Source organism: Apodemus sylvaticus, chromosome 2, assembly GCF_947179515.1.
Source record: "Apodemus sylvaticus chromosome 2, mApoSyl1.1, whole genome shotgun sequence".
Taxonomy (NCBI): domain Eukaryota; kingdom Metazoa; phylum Chordata; class Mammalia; order Rodentia; family Muridae; genus Apodemus; species Apodemus sylvaticus.
This window is the reverse complement of record NC_067473.1, coordinates 55132147-55144274: the sequence shown is the minus strand read 5'-3', so window position 1 is coordinate 55144274 and position 12128 is coordinate 55132147. Positions and strand designations below refer to the sequence as shown.

Sequence of the window (12128 nt, the reverse complement as noted above, 5' to 3'; positions counted from 1 at the left end):
TGCAGTCAGCCCTGGCCAAAGGTCTGTTTCATTTGCCCGGAGACTGCCTTTCTGTGGGAGCTGCATGCGCCTGGCTCTGCAGCCGCAGAAGGTATCTGAATGAGTCTGAAATAACCCTGCCGCCAGGACAGCCCAGGCCTATTTGGCTTGTGCCTTGTTATTTGTCCCTCCAGTGATTCCCAGTTGTGACGTCAAGGCTGCCGTCCAACACAGAGCAAAAAGGAAACCGTGGCCTCACTTTGCATCAGTAGCCCGGACAGTAGTTCCTCAGGCATCCAAAATGCTCTGTCTGGCAGAGCTGTGCATTCCATGCCTGGGTGACCTGGTTAAACTGAGGAAACCGAACGCCGTTCCCGAAAGCTCTCCAAAACGAACCTTCCACCCAGGCGTCTTAAGCTTAGGCCCCACAGCCCCCGAGGACTGAATGGCTGAGCCAAGCCGCTGTGCATTGAGGTCAGTACTGCAGGATCCCTTCTGGGAGACAAAGGCTGGGTTCTCAAAAACGTTATGGAATCCTACTCAAAAGTGTCAGCTGGTGAATGACAGGCCACCTTCACCTTGTCCTTCATCCAGCTTCCCACTCCTGGCCCCCAGCCGCAGATTTCTGAATTACAGAAAGACAAGTGTGCATGTGTGCATTTTAACCTTCATTCCTCGACCTCCTTGCTTAGTTAGCACGTATATGCTTTGTTTGCCTGCTTGTTTGTGAAGAGCAGCTGCGCCTTGCTTTGGGGAGAGGGAGCAGTCAGTAAATCTGAACCCACCTCTGCAGTAAACAAAGGAGTCTTATGAGTCCAAATGCTCTGGGAGCGTGTTTTGATGTCTTACAATAGTGGATGCCCCAGATCTACCAACTTAAGATTAAGTCATCCTCCCGGGCCCTGCCTCCTCGACTTTCTTTCTGCCATAGAAGACCACTTTATTTTAGGAGTCTCTGAGGTGAGCATTTTAGTCACTAGGAAAAGCACTGGTATGGCAAACCACACTGTAGTTCAGGGTTGTGTTAGACAGGTCACCGTGTTTGAGATTTTACATTAGAAATCCTACTCGGCCTTTCTGCAAATACCCCTTCTGTAAACCTTGGACTGAAGGATGTGGGCAGAAAACAAAACCACTCAACACAATACATACAGGGGTATATATATGCATATTTTATACAAGAATCTTGATAAAGTAAGTCCTTGTTCTAGAGACAGGGTCTTGCTGTATAACCCAGACTAGGTTCAAATTGAACTCCTAACCCTGACCCTGAGTTATCATAATATAAAACTTAATGTTTTTAAAGACTTGACTAAAGTTGAATCAACTGATTTATTAAGACTGTGTCCTATAAAACATGTATGAAAGAGACCTGAGATGTAATGCACTCTGTTCTTTTTTTTCTATATTCTTTGTTTACATTCTAAATGATTTCTCCTTTCTCAGTTCCCCTCTCCCCATAAGTCCCATAAGCCCTCTTCCCTCTGCCTGTTCCCCAATCAACCCCTTCCCCCTTCTCTGTCCTGGTAATCTCCTACAATGCTGCATCAAGCCTTTCCAGGACCAGGGCCCTCTCCTTCCTTCTTGGGAATGATTTGATATGTGAATTGTGTCTTGGGTATTCAGAGCCTCTGGGCTAATACCCACTTACCAATGACTGCATTTAGTGTGTGTTCTTTTGTGATTGGGTTACCTCACTTAGGATGATATTTTCAAGTTCCAACCATTTGCCTAAGAATTTCATAAATTCATTGTTTTTAATTGCTGAGTAGTATTCCATTGTGTAAATATACCACATTTTCTGTATCCATTCCTCCATTGAGGGACATCTGGGTTCTTTCCAGCTTCTGGCTATTATAAATAAGGCTGTTATGGACATAGTGGAGCATGTGTCCTTATTGCATGCCGGGGAATCCTCTGGGTACATGCCCAGAAGTGGTATAACAGGGTTCTCCAGAAGTGTCATGCCCAGTTTTCTGAGGAACCACCAAACTGATTTCCAGTTCTTTCTTTGGACGGAGATTGAATGCTAACTCCTAGACTCACTTCAGAGGGTGGTTTGTGTAGAAGCACTGGGAATATTCTCAAGTGCCTCTCTTAATTTTTTAAATGTATAAGCCATTCTTAATTTAAAAAACAAACAGGAAATCTAGGGTTTATACTGTCATCTCTGTTGGCTTTGTTTTCCTTAAGCCTGATTCTTCAAATTCTGACTGTGTAATAACCTCAGAGGTCTTATACATAACACAGTGTTATTTTGTCAATTTGATGGAAGTTTCCAGTTTCACCTTACAAGGTGACTGTGTTATATTTATACTGTATTCTGCACTGCTGGCCAGTCAAGAAGGTGAACACTAAGAGACACTGATAACAAAGGACCAATCACTGCATGACCTCATGTGTCAACACTATAATTAGGATGAACTTTGCTTCCTGATACAAAGTATCCAAGTGATTACTCAGGAAACAGGAGCCTTTACCCCAATACAGCACTATCTTCGGTTTCTTCTTGTATATGTGTGTGTGGGTGCACAGCATATGCAGGTGTGTGCACCCACACTTGCCATGGGACCAGAGGAGACTGTCACATGTTCTGTTCTCTTTCCCCTCTGAGACAGGGTTTCTCCCTGGATCTGGAGCTCTCCGGTTCTGTCTTCGTCTTTTTCACTTGTTTTTCTGTGTTCCCTCTCCACCCTCCAGTGCTGGTACCTCAGACACACACGTGCAGCTCTTACGTGCGTGCGTGCGTGCGTGCGTACGTGCGTACTAGGGATCTGAACCCGGGTCATCAAGCTTGCTCAGCAAGCACTTTTGAAACTGATGCCTCACCCCCATCCCCCACCCCCCGCTGTGTGGTCTCTAAAGGAGTCAATATGTGTTAATGGCCTTTATTATCAACCTCATGTAGATTTGTGTGTCCTTCCTGACTGTTGTAGCTAACAAAATTGGGGTGCAGGAGTAGGTGTGTTGCAGAACTTCGAGAGTTTTGTTGTCTTATGTTTTATTTTCATTTATGGGGCATATGCACACGGTTCAGTGCACATGTGAATGTTAGGAGTCGATCCCTTCCTTCTCCATGTTCGTTTCAGGAATCGAACTCAGGCAGTCACGCTTGGTGGCAAGCTCCCTTAATCCTCTGTGCCATCTCACGTGCCTCAAATTTCAGGTTCTTACACCTCAGTGTGGAGTAGTGAGGGTCAGGGCTGTACACTCTGGTTGAATAGAGTCCCTGTAGGTACCCCAGCCCCACACCAGAAACAGAGTACTCATAGCACAAAGTAGTGTCCTTGTGAGAGCAATTGGTATGTGGTTGGTTGGTTGGTTGGTTGGTTGGTTGGTTGGTTGGTTGGTTGGTTTGAGTCAGGGTTTTACCATATACTTCTGGCTTCTCAGTAGTGACTTAAGATTTTGTATAAAATTTTCATACTTACTTTAAAGATTTAATGAAAACTTAGAAATTGATGATCATAATTCTTTTTTCTGTAGACCCAGTAAGATTACTGGCGATTCCTGTGGAGTATAGTGACAGGGGTTATAGCTGTGGCTCTTTGTCTTTGTCTTGGGTGGTCTGACAGCCATTTTCTTCATGTGTCAGGTGTGGACAGCCTACGACTTCCATGGAAATCGCGAAGATGTCCTTTCTGTTCCTCATCTGCCTTCTGCCCTGCCCCTGGTCAGCAAGTGACCAACTCAGAGGACCAGCCTGTCGTTCAGGAACAAGTGACAGACAAAGGAGGCAAAGAGGGACAGGTGCTGGCCAGATTCGGTGACGAACAAGCCTGATTCAGTGAGGGTGAGTGCCAGCAGTCCATCTCCCGAGCCTTGCTGGATGGCCGGACTTCTTCAGTTAAGTCAAAGCAAGTAAAGCCAATGTGGTGTGTTCATTTTCAGATTGAAACAGGCCTAATACAGAGAAGAAATAACTTGGAAACAAACATCAAAGAAGGATAGTGGAAACGATATGCGAGAGAGAGAGAGAGAGAGAGAGAGAGAGAGAGAGAGAGAGTGTGTGTGTGTGTGTGTGTGTGTGTGTGGTGTGTATGCGCTTTTGTGAGTATGTGTGTGTGTCTGTGGGTGAGTGAGTGTATTAAAGAAGTTGTGAGCATCAGAAAGCCCAGCTAGGCCCCGGCTCCCGGTGCCCTTGAGTGTGTTTGTTAGCTGCGCCGTGCTGTGGCACTGAGGGACAGCCTGCCAGGCCTGCTCTGTAAGCAGATCTTTTGGCTCAGGCTTGTTCTCAGTGGTCAGCTTGTATACTGGTTCTGCCTTCCCTTCCAACACAGAAAAGCCTGGGGATGTTGAGGCTTGTTTTCTTTTTAGAAATAGGTGGGAATTTTTGCCTGTGCCTTTAAAATGTACTCATCTGCCCCACAGATCTCTTGGGGTTGTCACCATTTTAAGCCTGGACCATGAATTCTGAACATGGACTGCAGCCGCTACAGAGCCCTGCAGGGACCACGCTCAGTAGGAAGGGAAAGCTGCTTTGCCCTTAGAACTCCTTCTGGGCAGATGAAAAGTACGATTAAGGTCTCCCAGGAGCGAGTCATGTCCTTGGCAGCCTAGAGTGTGCACCGACACACATACACACATATAACTACCTACAGCCACTTCCCACCTGGAGTGTGTACTCACACACACACATACATACCTACAGCCACTTCCCACCTGGAGTGTGCACCAACACACACACACACACCTACCTACAGCCACTTCCCACCTGGAGTGTGTACTCACACACACACACATACCTACCGCCACTTCCCACCTGGAGTGTGCACCAATACACACACACACACACATACCTACAGCCACTTCCCACCTGGAGTATGCACACACACACACACACCTACCTACAGCCACTTCCCACCTGGAGTGTGCACCGACACACACATACACACATACCTACAGCTACTTCCCACCTGGAGTGTGTATTCACACATACACACACACACCTACAGCCACTTCCCACCTGGAGTGTGCACCGACACACACACCCCTATAGCCACTTCCCACCTGGAGTGTGCACTCTCACACACACACACACACCTATAGCCACTTCCCACCTGGAGTGTGCACTCTCACACACACACACACACCTATAGCCACTTCCCACCTGGAGTGTGCACTGACAGACACACACCTATAGCCACTGACACACACACACACAAGCACACACTGACACACTCCACTGACAGCCACTTCCTACCTGGAGTTTTTGTGTTGTTGATTTAATATCCCATCCAGGTTCAAGTATTTATGACAGGAATGTGTGTGAATGCTTAAGATAGTAAGTAGTACTTGGTCTTTTGACTATAGTGCAACCTGGAATAGCAAACTTTTAGGTGGGGGAAGTTCTGGCTTTATAAATGTAACATGGGTCAGTTTTCCAGAATCTTTTGTATAGTTGTTATTCTGTCTTAACTGAAACTAAAACCAGAATGATCTGTTCAACTTCCTTTTCCATCTTGCTTGTTAGTATCCTTGGTTTAGGAAGACATTTTTAAGTGTTTTCTTTTTTGTGACCCAACATACTACAGACCCATTAGAGCGTGGCGGGGGAGGAGAGGGAGATGAACACTGGGTAAGTGGGCCACTACCAAGTAGCAGTGACGATTCTGTGTGGAACATTCTAGACCAAGTGTGAGTAAGTGTACGTGCCAATGAAATAAGGGATGGCTTTTTGCTTGAAGAGTGAAAGTCTCCAGGACTAAGGAGACTCTCGTGCCACCTTAGACAACCTGTTCTGCAGGCACCAGAGAGAGGCAGCTCGGTGAGAACCAGGGACACAGCCGAACAGGTTCAGAGAAGAACCACACGGACCCTGAGTCTGTTCCTAATCTGCAGAACTGCTTCCTGAAGGAGCTTTCCCCGAGAACGAATTCACAAGCAAAGAAGGCTTCTTCCTTTCGAGGCCTGGTGGGGCAGGGGCCATGCCTAGCTCACTGTTCGTGCTTCCAGGGGTGAACGGGCATTGGACAGATCAAAGCTTCTGGCTCGGAGCCCCAGTCTGGCTCCACCACGTCCTTGAGCAAGGATGTAGATGTGAAGGGCCCGACCTGAATACCAACACAAGTTGACCGCGAAGCCCCCTAATCCATCCTGGTTGAGGACAGGTCCTCTGAATCCTTCTCTCCTGTTTAGCATCACAGATCCAGCAGGCAGGCAGTGTATAAGGCCCACAGAGCTATTGGCTGTGGACAGACTGACCTACCTCTTCATTCTAGACTTGTTAGCATGTAGTTGTTAAAACTTAAAGTTTCTAGAAAGCCGCATTGGCAAATAACAAGTTCAAAAGTCACGCTGTGGCTTCAAGGCAGTTCCCATAGTGCTTTGCCACTCACGAACCTCATAGAGGTGGCCAGCAGGCTCTGGGGTACAAGTCAAGGTCAAGGTCCCGCTGTTCACTGATTGGCCAGCCTTAGGCCGGTCCCCAGGCTCCCTTGCATCCCTTATCTGTAGCATGGGTTAATAGTAGACTTAGCCTGTAGGGTTGCCCAGAGAATCCCTCGAGTAGCGCAGGAAGCAGGCCTATGTGTCACCAGATGATTAAATTGGCTTAATTAGGCTGGGCGGCCTTCGAAAGAGAAGATCCGCAAAAGGAGCTGGAACCCTGAGCTGGCGCCCTACCCAAATGAGGCCACCATGTCTCCCGTCCGTAAAGGCACTAGGCAAAGAGTTCGCTTCTTTCTGTTGTTTAAAGGGGAACTTTGAGTAAATGTTAAGTAGACGGAGCGCTTTTGTATCAGGGTTTTATTTTGTTTGGAGAGGGAGGACTCTGTACACTTGAGTGGTGCCCACAATAATGCAGATGGCAGGAAGGCGTGGAGCAGCCTAGGAACCCAGTCACATTCTGAGTGTCTAGCCTTAGAGCACCCAGCAAACACATCCCTCAAGTACGGTGTGACCTTCAGAACTGCCCTAGGCTTGGTGTGTGTGGTGTGCGACCCGTGCCCTCCCCAGCCTCTGCTGCGTGGCCTTCTATCTCGGCATTATGTTCCTTCTTCTTCTGACAGTTCTGCACTGACCTCCCAGCACTGTCCCGTCAGCAGTCAGAGACAGGGCAGGACCAGCCACTCCCGCAGTTGCTGATGGCAGAGGCTTGTGTCCCCTCCTCTGGTCTTGACACATACCCCTCCCCAACCACTCTCGCCCAAAGTGAAGACTCATTCTCAGCTGGAAAAATGAAAGGCAAGACAAGCTCTTAAGAACAAGCTAGCCTTTCTCTAGTGCATGGTGTCCTCAGAAGGAGCCCTGCTGTGACGGATCCTCTCCCTCTGCCATGAGTCTGAGCAGCCCTGCTGTCTGCAGCTCCGACTCCCTCTACGTGGCATAAATTAATAGGCTTGGCAAAATGCCAAACACCACACTTGGCTGGCAGCTTCAAAGGACACCTTAGTGTTGGATGATGTGCAGGCTGCTGTTAATGTGACTGTCCCCCAATCAGATCTGAAAACAGTTTCTCCTGGGAATCTAGGGGATGGCAATAGCCTCTCTTTAATGCCATCTGGTAGGAAAGGGGATTTTTATGTTTGAAATTTTGGAATAAACAAAAACAACTTTCTCTTAACTGCAAGGGTTAATGCTCCAGTCAGCTTCAGATGGGTTCTCTTGAATCTTAAAATTACTTTTCTGGTCACGCGCTCAGAAGGTCTAAGAATTTGTGGATCTCACCCCTACCCCACCCCACCCCCATCCCAAATGCTATTCTCTTTGGCTGTCTTAATTACACAGGGGTTGGGAAACCAAATTAAAACTAGGCGTGGCTGGGTAAACAGCGATCACATTGCAGGCTTTTAGCTTTGCTCTTGGAGTTGTCTCTCCTCCCCTGTAGCTCTGCTTTTCACTTCTTATTTTTCTGAAGGAAATAGCATAGGGTCTTTTGGAAGTAGTCACAGGAAGTGGGACTCCGAGGCTGGTTACTCAGCAGCCTCGGAGTCCTGACAGGTGGCAAATACCGCTGCCTCCCTCCCGATTGATGTGAAACTAGCCCCCAGAGAGGCGAGCATGAGGCTGGGTGCACAGCCCAAAGGGCTTTTTGTCCACCAAGTGGCTTTCACGAGGAGACTGGTCATGGCATGTCATCTAAGTGGGGGGTGACTCAGAGCTGAGCTGGGGTCGCTACACGCACGTGGTAACCAGTCTGGAGTTTCTGCTCAGTTCTCAGAGTACAGGCGGTCTCCTAAAAATGATCTCTCCCTCCCACCCCCGACAGCCGTCCTTTCTCAGTGAGTCACTTCCAGAAATGAATAGCCGCAGATTTTGGAATGAGCATTGTGAAATCCCTCGTTTATAATGGCAGGTTTTCAGTTGGTGGCTTGATCAGACATTTTCTCAAGATGAAAATGAGACCTTGTCTTTAAAAAGAAAAAAAAAAAAAGAAAGTAAGCCCTGAGGATTCAGAAAGCAAAAGTCTCCCACTGAAGAACTGTCAGCCGCTCTTGCCTTCAGTGTCAAGCTGTGAGTCCTTAGATTTGCCTGCATGGATGAGTTCTTGGAATTGCCGACCTCTCACCAGTAGTGGCTGGTGGTTTCCGATGCAGAAGGTTACTAACTACTTGAATCAGCTCTCTTCTGGGTGAGTAGGTGGTAGTTTCCCAAGGTGTTCAGCAGCTAGAGCCGTGGATTTAAAAGGCTGCTGGCAGCTTTGCACACTTCTGCTTCCTGAAGCCCAGTGGATGGTACTGCCGGCCAGCATGAGGACCCCGAGGTGTGTTTTAACAGTGTGGATGATTTTTATAACCACTCTGTCTTTTGAATATGGAGATCTTTTGAGGAGGAGAAAGTATTTTTGCAGAAGGAAGTGGTTTTTTTGGGGGGGGGACTTTCAGAGGTGTAATTATTGAGTTTCTATGTTTATTTTAAGCACCAAGACCCTTCTTTGGGGGTGAAGGAGATAAAAGTACTTACATGGTCTTAACAGAGAAGTTTTACTAATTCTAATGCAGCTATATGGCACTACTAACAGTACGCTCTGTCAAAGAATACTAACCCCATCGAAGACTGGCTAATCTGACAGTATCTTTTCTGGGTCTACCAGGCCCCATGGGCTCCTGGGTTAGTGGGAGCACTTTGTGCAGGGCAGAGAGAAGGAGTCCAGTTACTGGAAGGGGGGGAGTGTAGCTGTAGGGACTGTTCTCTCAAGTGGATCACTTGCTTGACCTACTGACTCATTTCATAGGAATTGGAAAACAACTTAATGTGGTTTTATTGTTGATACTCAAGGACTACAGGATCCCCAGGCCTGGGAGGAAGGTGGTGCTGGCACCCGTGCCTTCTGCTGGCCTGCTCTCTGCTGTTCTCGTGAAATTCAGTCCTCTGCTTCCAGGACAAGCCCAGCCTGCACTTGGGGTGACCATTCAACCGTGAGTATTTTTTTTTTGAAGCTCACTGATTCTTGCTTAGAAACTTGTAATTGGCATTCTGTAGAAGGAAGAGCTTCAAACTATGATCATAACTACAGAAGCACACATGACCTACAGACAACCATGGACGCTCAGAATTAAGATTTATTCTTTTATTTTCATAGCATGTACACTAAAAATGAAGTTGTAGTTTTATCTTACTTAAAGCAAAACATGAGGTAGATCAGATAGATACTCATTTGAGGAAGTAATATGGTCATGGCCATAAAGACTTGTGATCCCTGATGCTTCGCTTTCCCACCAAGGCTGGCAAATAAGCCTCAGAAGGGAACAAAGGAAGCGCTTTGATGCTGTGTAAGAGCAGACTTAGAGCAGATCCCCTGAGCTGTGTATGTTACTCTCTGTGTTAGCTCTGCTGTCTGCCTCTTCTGATCACATCCTTAATCAGCGGAAAGGATGCTTGATAGGCAATTGCTGTGGGTGTTCTTATGGGTACATCTACTGTGTTATGTCCGTTTATTGAGTATACTAAGTTATGTCCTAATGTTTCAGAGTTAGAGTTATCAGTCTGTTCTAGATTCTAGCCCTCCTCGCTGTCCCCACCCCAGATTCTGACAGAAGCTCTGAACCACATCATTATCTTTAACCACATCATTATACTTTTGCTTGCACGTGGAGACATCCACAGAAATGGAGCTGCACCAGGTATAGGAGGCTGGGCTGGACTCTGGGGCCTATTCCTACTGGGCAGTTAGGCTACCCAAAGTACTGCTGCTAAAAGCAGGAAATACTCAGGTGGAAGTCACTCCATGTGGCTGCTGGGTGGAGAACCAGAACCAGAGAGAAAGACAACAGGGTGGAGAACACATGACTAAGTAAATATTAGATGGTTGATAATCATCAGGGCTGTCACATGTGGAGCCCAGAATCCCTGTCTGATTAGCCAAGTGCATCTATAAAGGAATATGAGTTTAGGTAGAGAGCTAAGGACTCATCATAAATCACTTTGACTAGTTGCATATGCCACCAAATCAGGTAGGGTGACCTGAACTTGAAGGTGTAATTCATAACAAATTGGAGAGGTAGTTACATGCCTGGAAGAAATGCGGTAGGGATAAGCGTATGAGGAACAGGCTGATAGAAAAGGAACAGTGTTTGAAAAAAAAAATACAGCCCTTATTGTTCATGAGCTACATTGAAACCAGTCCCGTGAGGCCATTGTGGAAAAAGAAGCCATGGCTGTGTTAAAAAGGAGTGTACCACAGTGGTTAGGAGGGGCAAACAGTGTTAGCCAGACTCAGCGTACTCAGTTTGAGTCACGTTGGAAGAAAGATGTACAGCGATTATGAAGTGCTGATACACGGTCAACAGAAAGTACATACCCTTCTAGGAAAAGATAAAGGGACCGGGGGCCTTAGTGTCAAGGGGTGGGGAGAATTGTTGCTGAGAGTCCTGTGTAGTAACTGCGTGGTTTCTCTGGTCTCCGGGGCCTCCATGCTGCCCACTTGGTCTTCATTTGCAGCACAGCGTACAGCTAGCTGCTGGTTTGGGAAAGCTTGTGCCCCTTTCATGATACACTCCTGCAAGTAAACACATCCAGACAAATCCAAAGAACTGTGGTCCTGACACAGGAATAATCAATACATTTTCTGGCTGTGATAAATTGGTAAGAAAGGTGATAAAATAGTTGAGCTTAGGCATGGGATGACATCTCTGGTGATAATTTTCTAAAGATGAAAGGTATTTTGAGTGGTAGAACGTTTATGTCTTCAACACGTGGGACCCACTATGATAGGCAGGTTCAAAAGGAAGATGACAGTGCCTGATTACACTGCTGTGGGGACATAAAGCAGCATGTGGTGGGGCTTGTGGCATTCAACCACCACCCCATGTGGCTTCCTGATGGAGTTGAAGTCCAGGCTTACCCCCAAAGGGCAGCCATTGAGGTTTGCAAGATGAAGGAGTTAGTGGTGAGCCATCCCCCTGAGGCCCAGGTACCTAGGGGCATGGACCTAGGAGGTGTGGCAGAAGACTTTGGGGTAACCACTGTGAGCAACAGGACTAGTGCACCACACCAGGTGCCCTGGAGATTCCCAAGAGCATGCATGGTGAGGTGTATGACTTGAAAGGAAGAGCAGGCAGCAGTTAAGAGGACTTGGTTGGGCAACAGGTTGAGCAAGGTAAAGAGGCTCCTGACTCAGCAGAGCTGTGATGAGTGTGTTTGAAGGTAGTGGATTCCAGAGAGAGGAGTGAGCAGGTGGATAAGGCAAAGTCAGCATAACGGCTTAGTTACTGTGTACTGTCACCCACTGTGGACCCGTGACACGAGATCCCAGAAGAAAGTACAAGCCCAAGCCTGGAGGAAGAAGAGGTGGCATTGGGACACAATAGAGCACACACTGGCTAGGTCAATGGAGATGGGAGACGGAGCGGGAAGTTGGCGTAGTGGATGTGGACTACAAATCAAATGAGTATTGCGGTCTTGACTAGTGTGTAGACCTGTCTCCAAAGCATTTGGGGGGAGAGGGGGCAGAGAGAGAGAGGGAGAGAATGTGAGAGAGAGAGAGAGAGAGAGAGGAGAGAGAGAGAATGTGAGAGAGAGAAAGAGAGAGAGAGAGAGAGAGAGAGAGAATGTGAGAGAGAGAGAGAGAGAGAGAGAGAGAGAGAGAGAGAGATGGTGGTGTTTATCAGTTTGTGATAATAGCTGCGTTTGGTAGCCTTCTCTGGCCTTGAACTCACTGTGTAGCCCAGGCTGGCATGGAACTCAGAATCCCGCCTCATCCTCTTGAA

The 12128-nt window shown here is 47.4% G+C and overlaps 1 long non-coding RNA gene across 2 annotated transcripts in view; it reads left to right on the top strand.

Annotated features, from left to right (window-relative positions):
- LOC127678441 (uncharacterized) overlaps positions 1 to 11928 on the top strand; it is a 136216-nt gene extending 124288 nt beyond the window's left edge. For both annotated transcript variants that reach the window (XR_007976560.1, XR_007976561.1), the window contains exon 6: positions 3575 to 11928. This is a non-coding gene — a long non-coding RNA (uncharacterized LOC127678441). The remainder of the gene's footprint in view (positions 1 to 3574) is intronic.
- Positions 11929 to 12128: the final 200 nt, after the last annotated feature.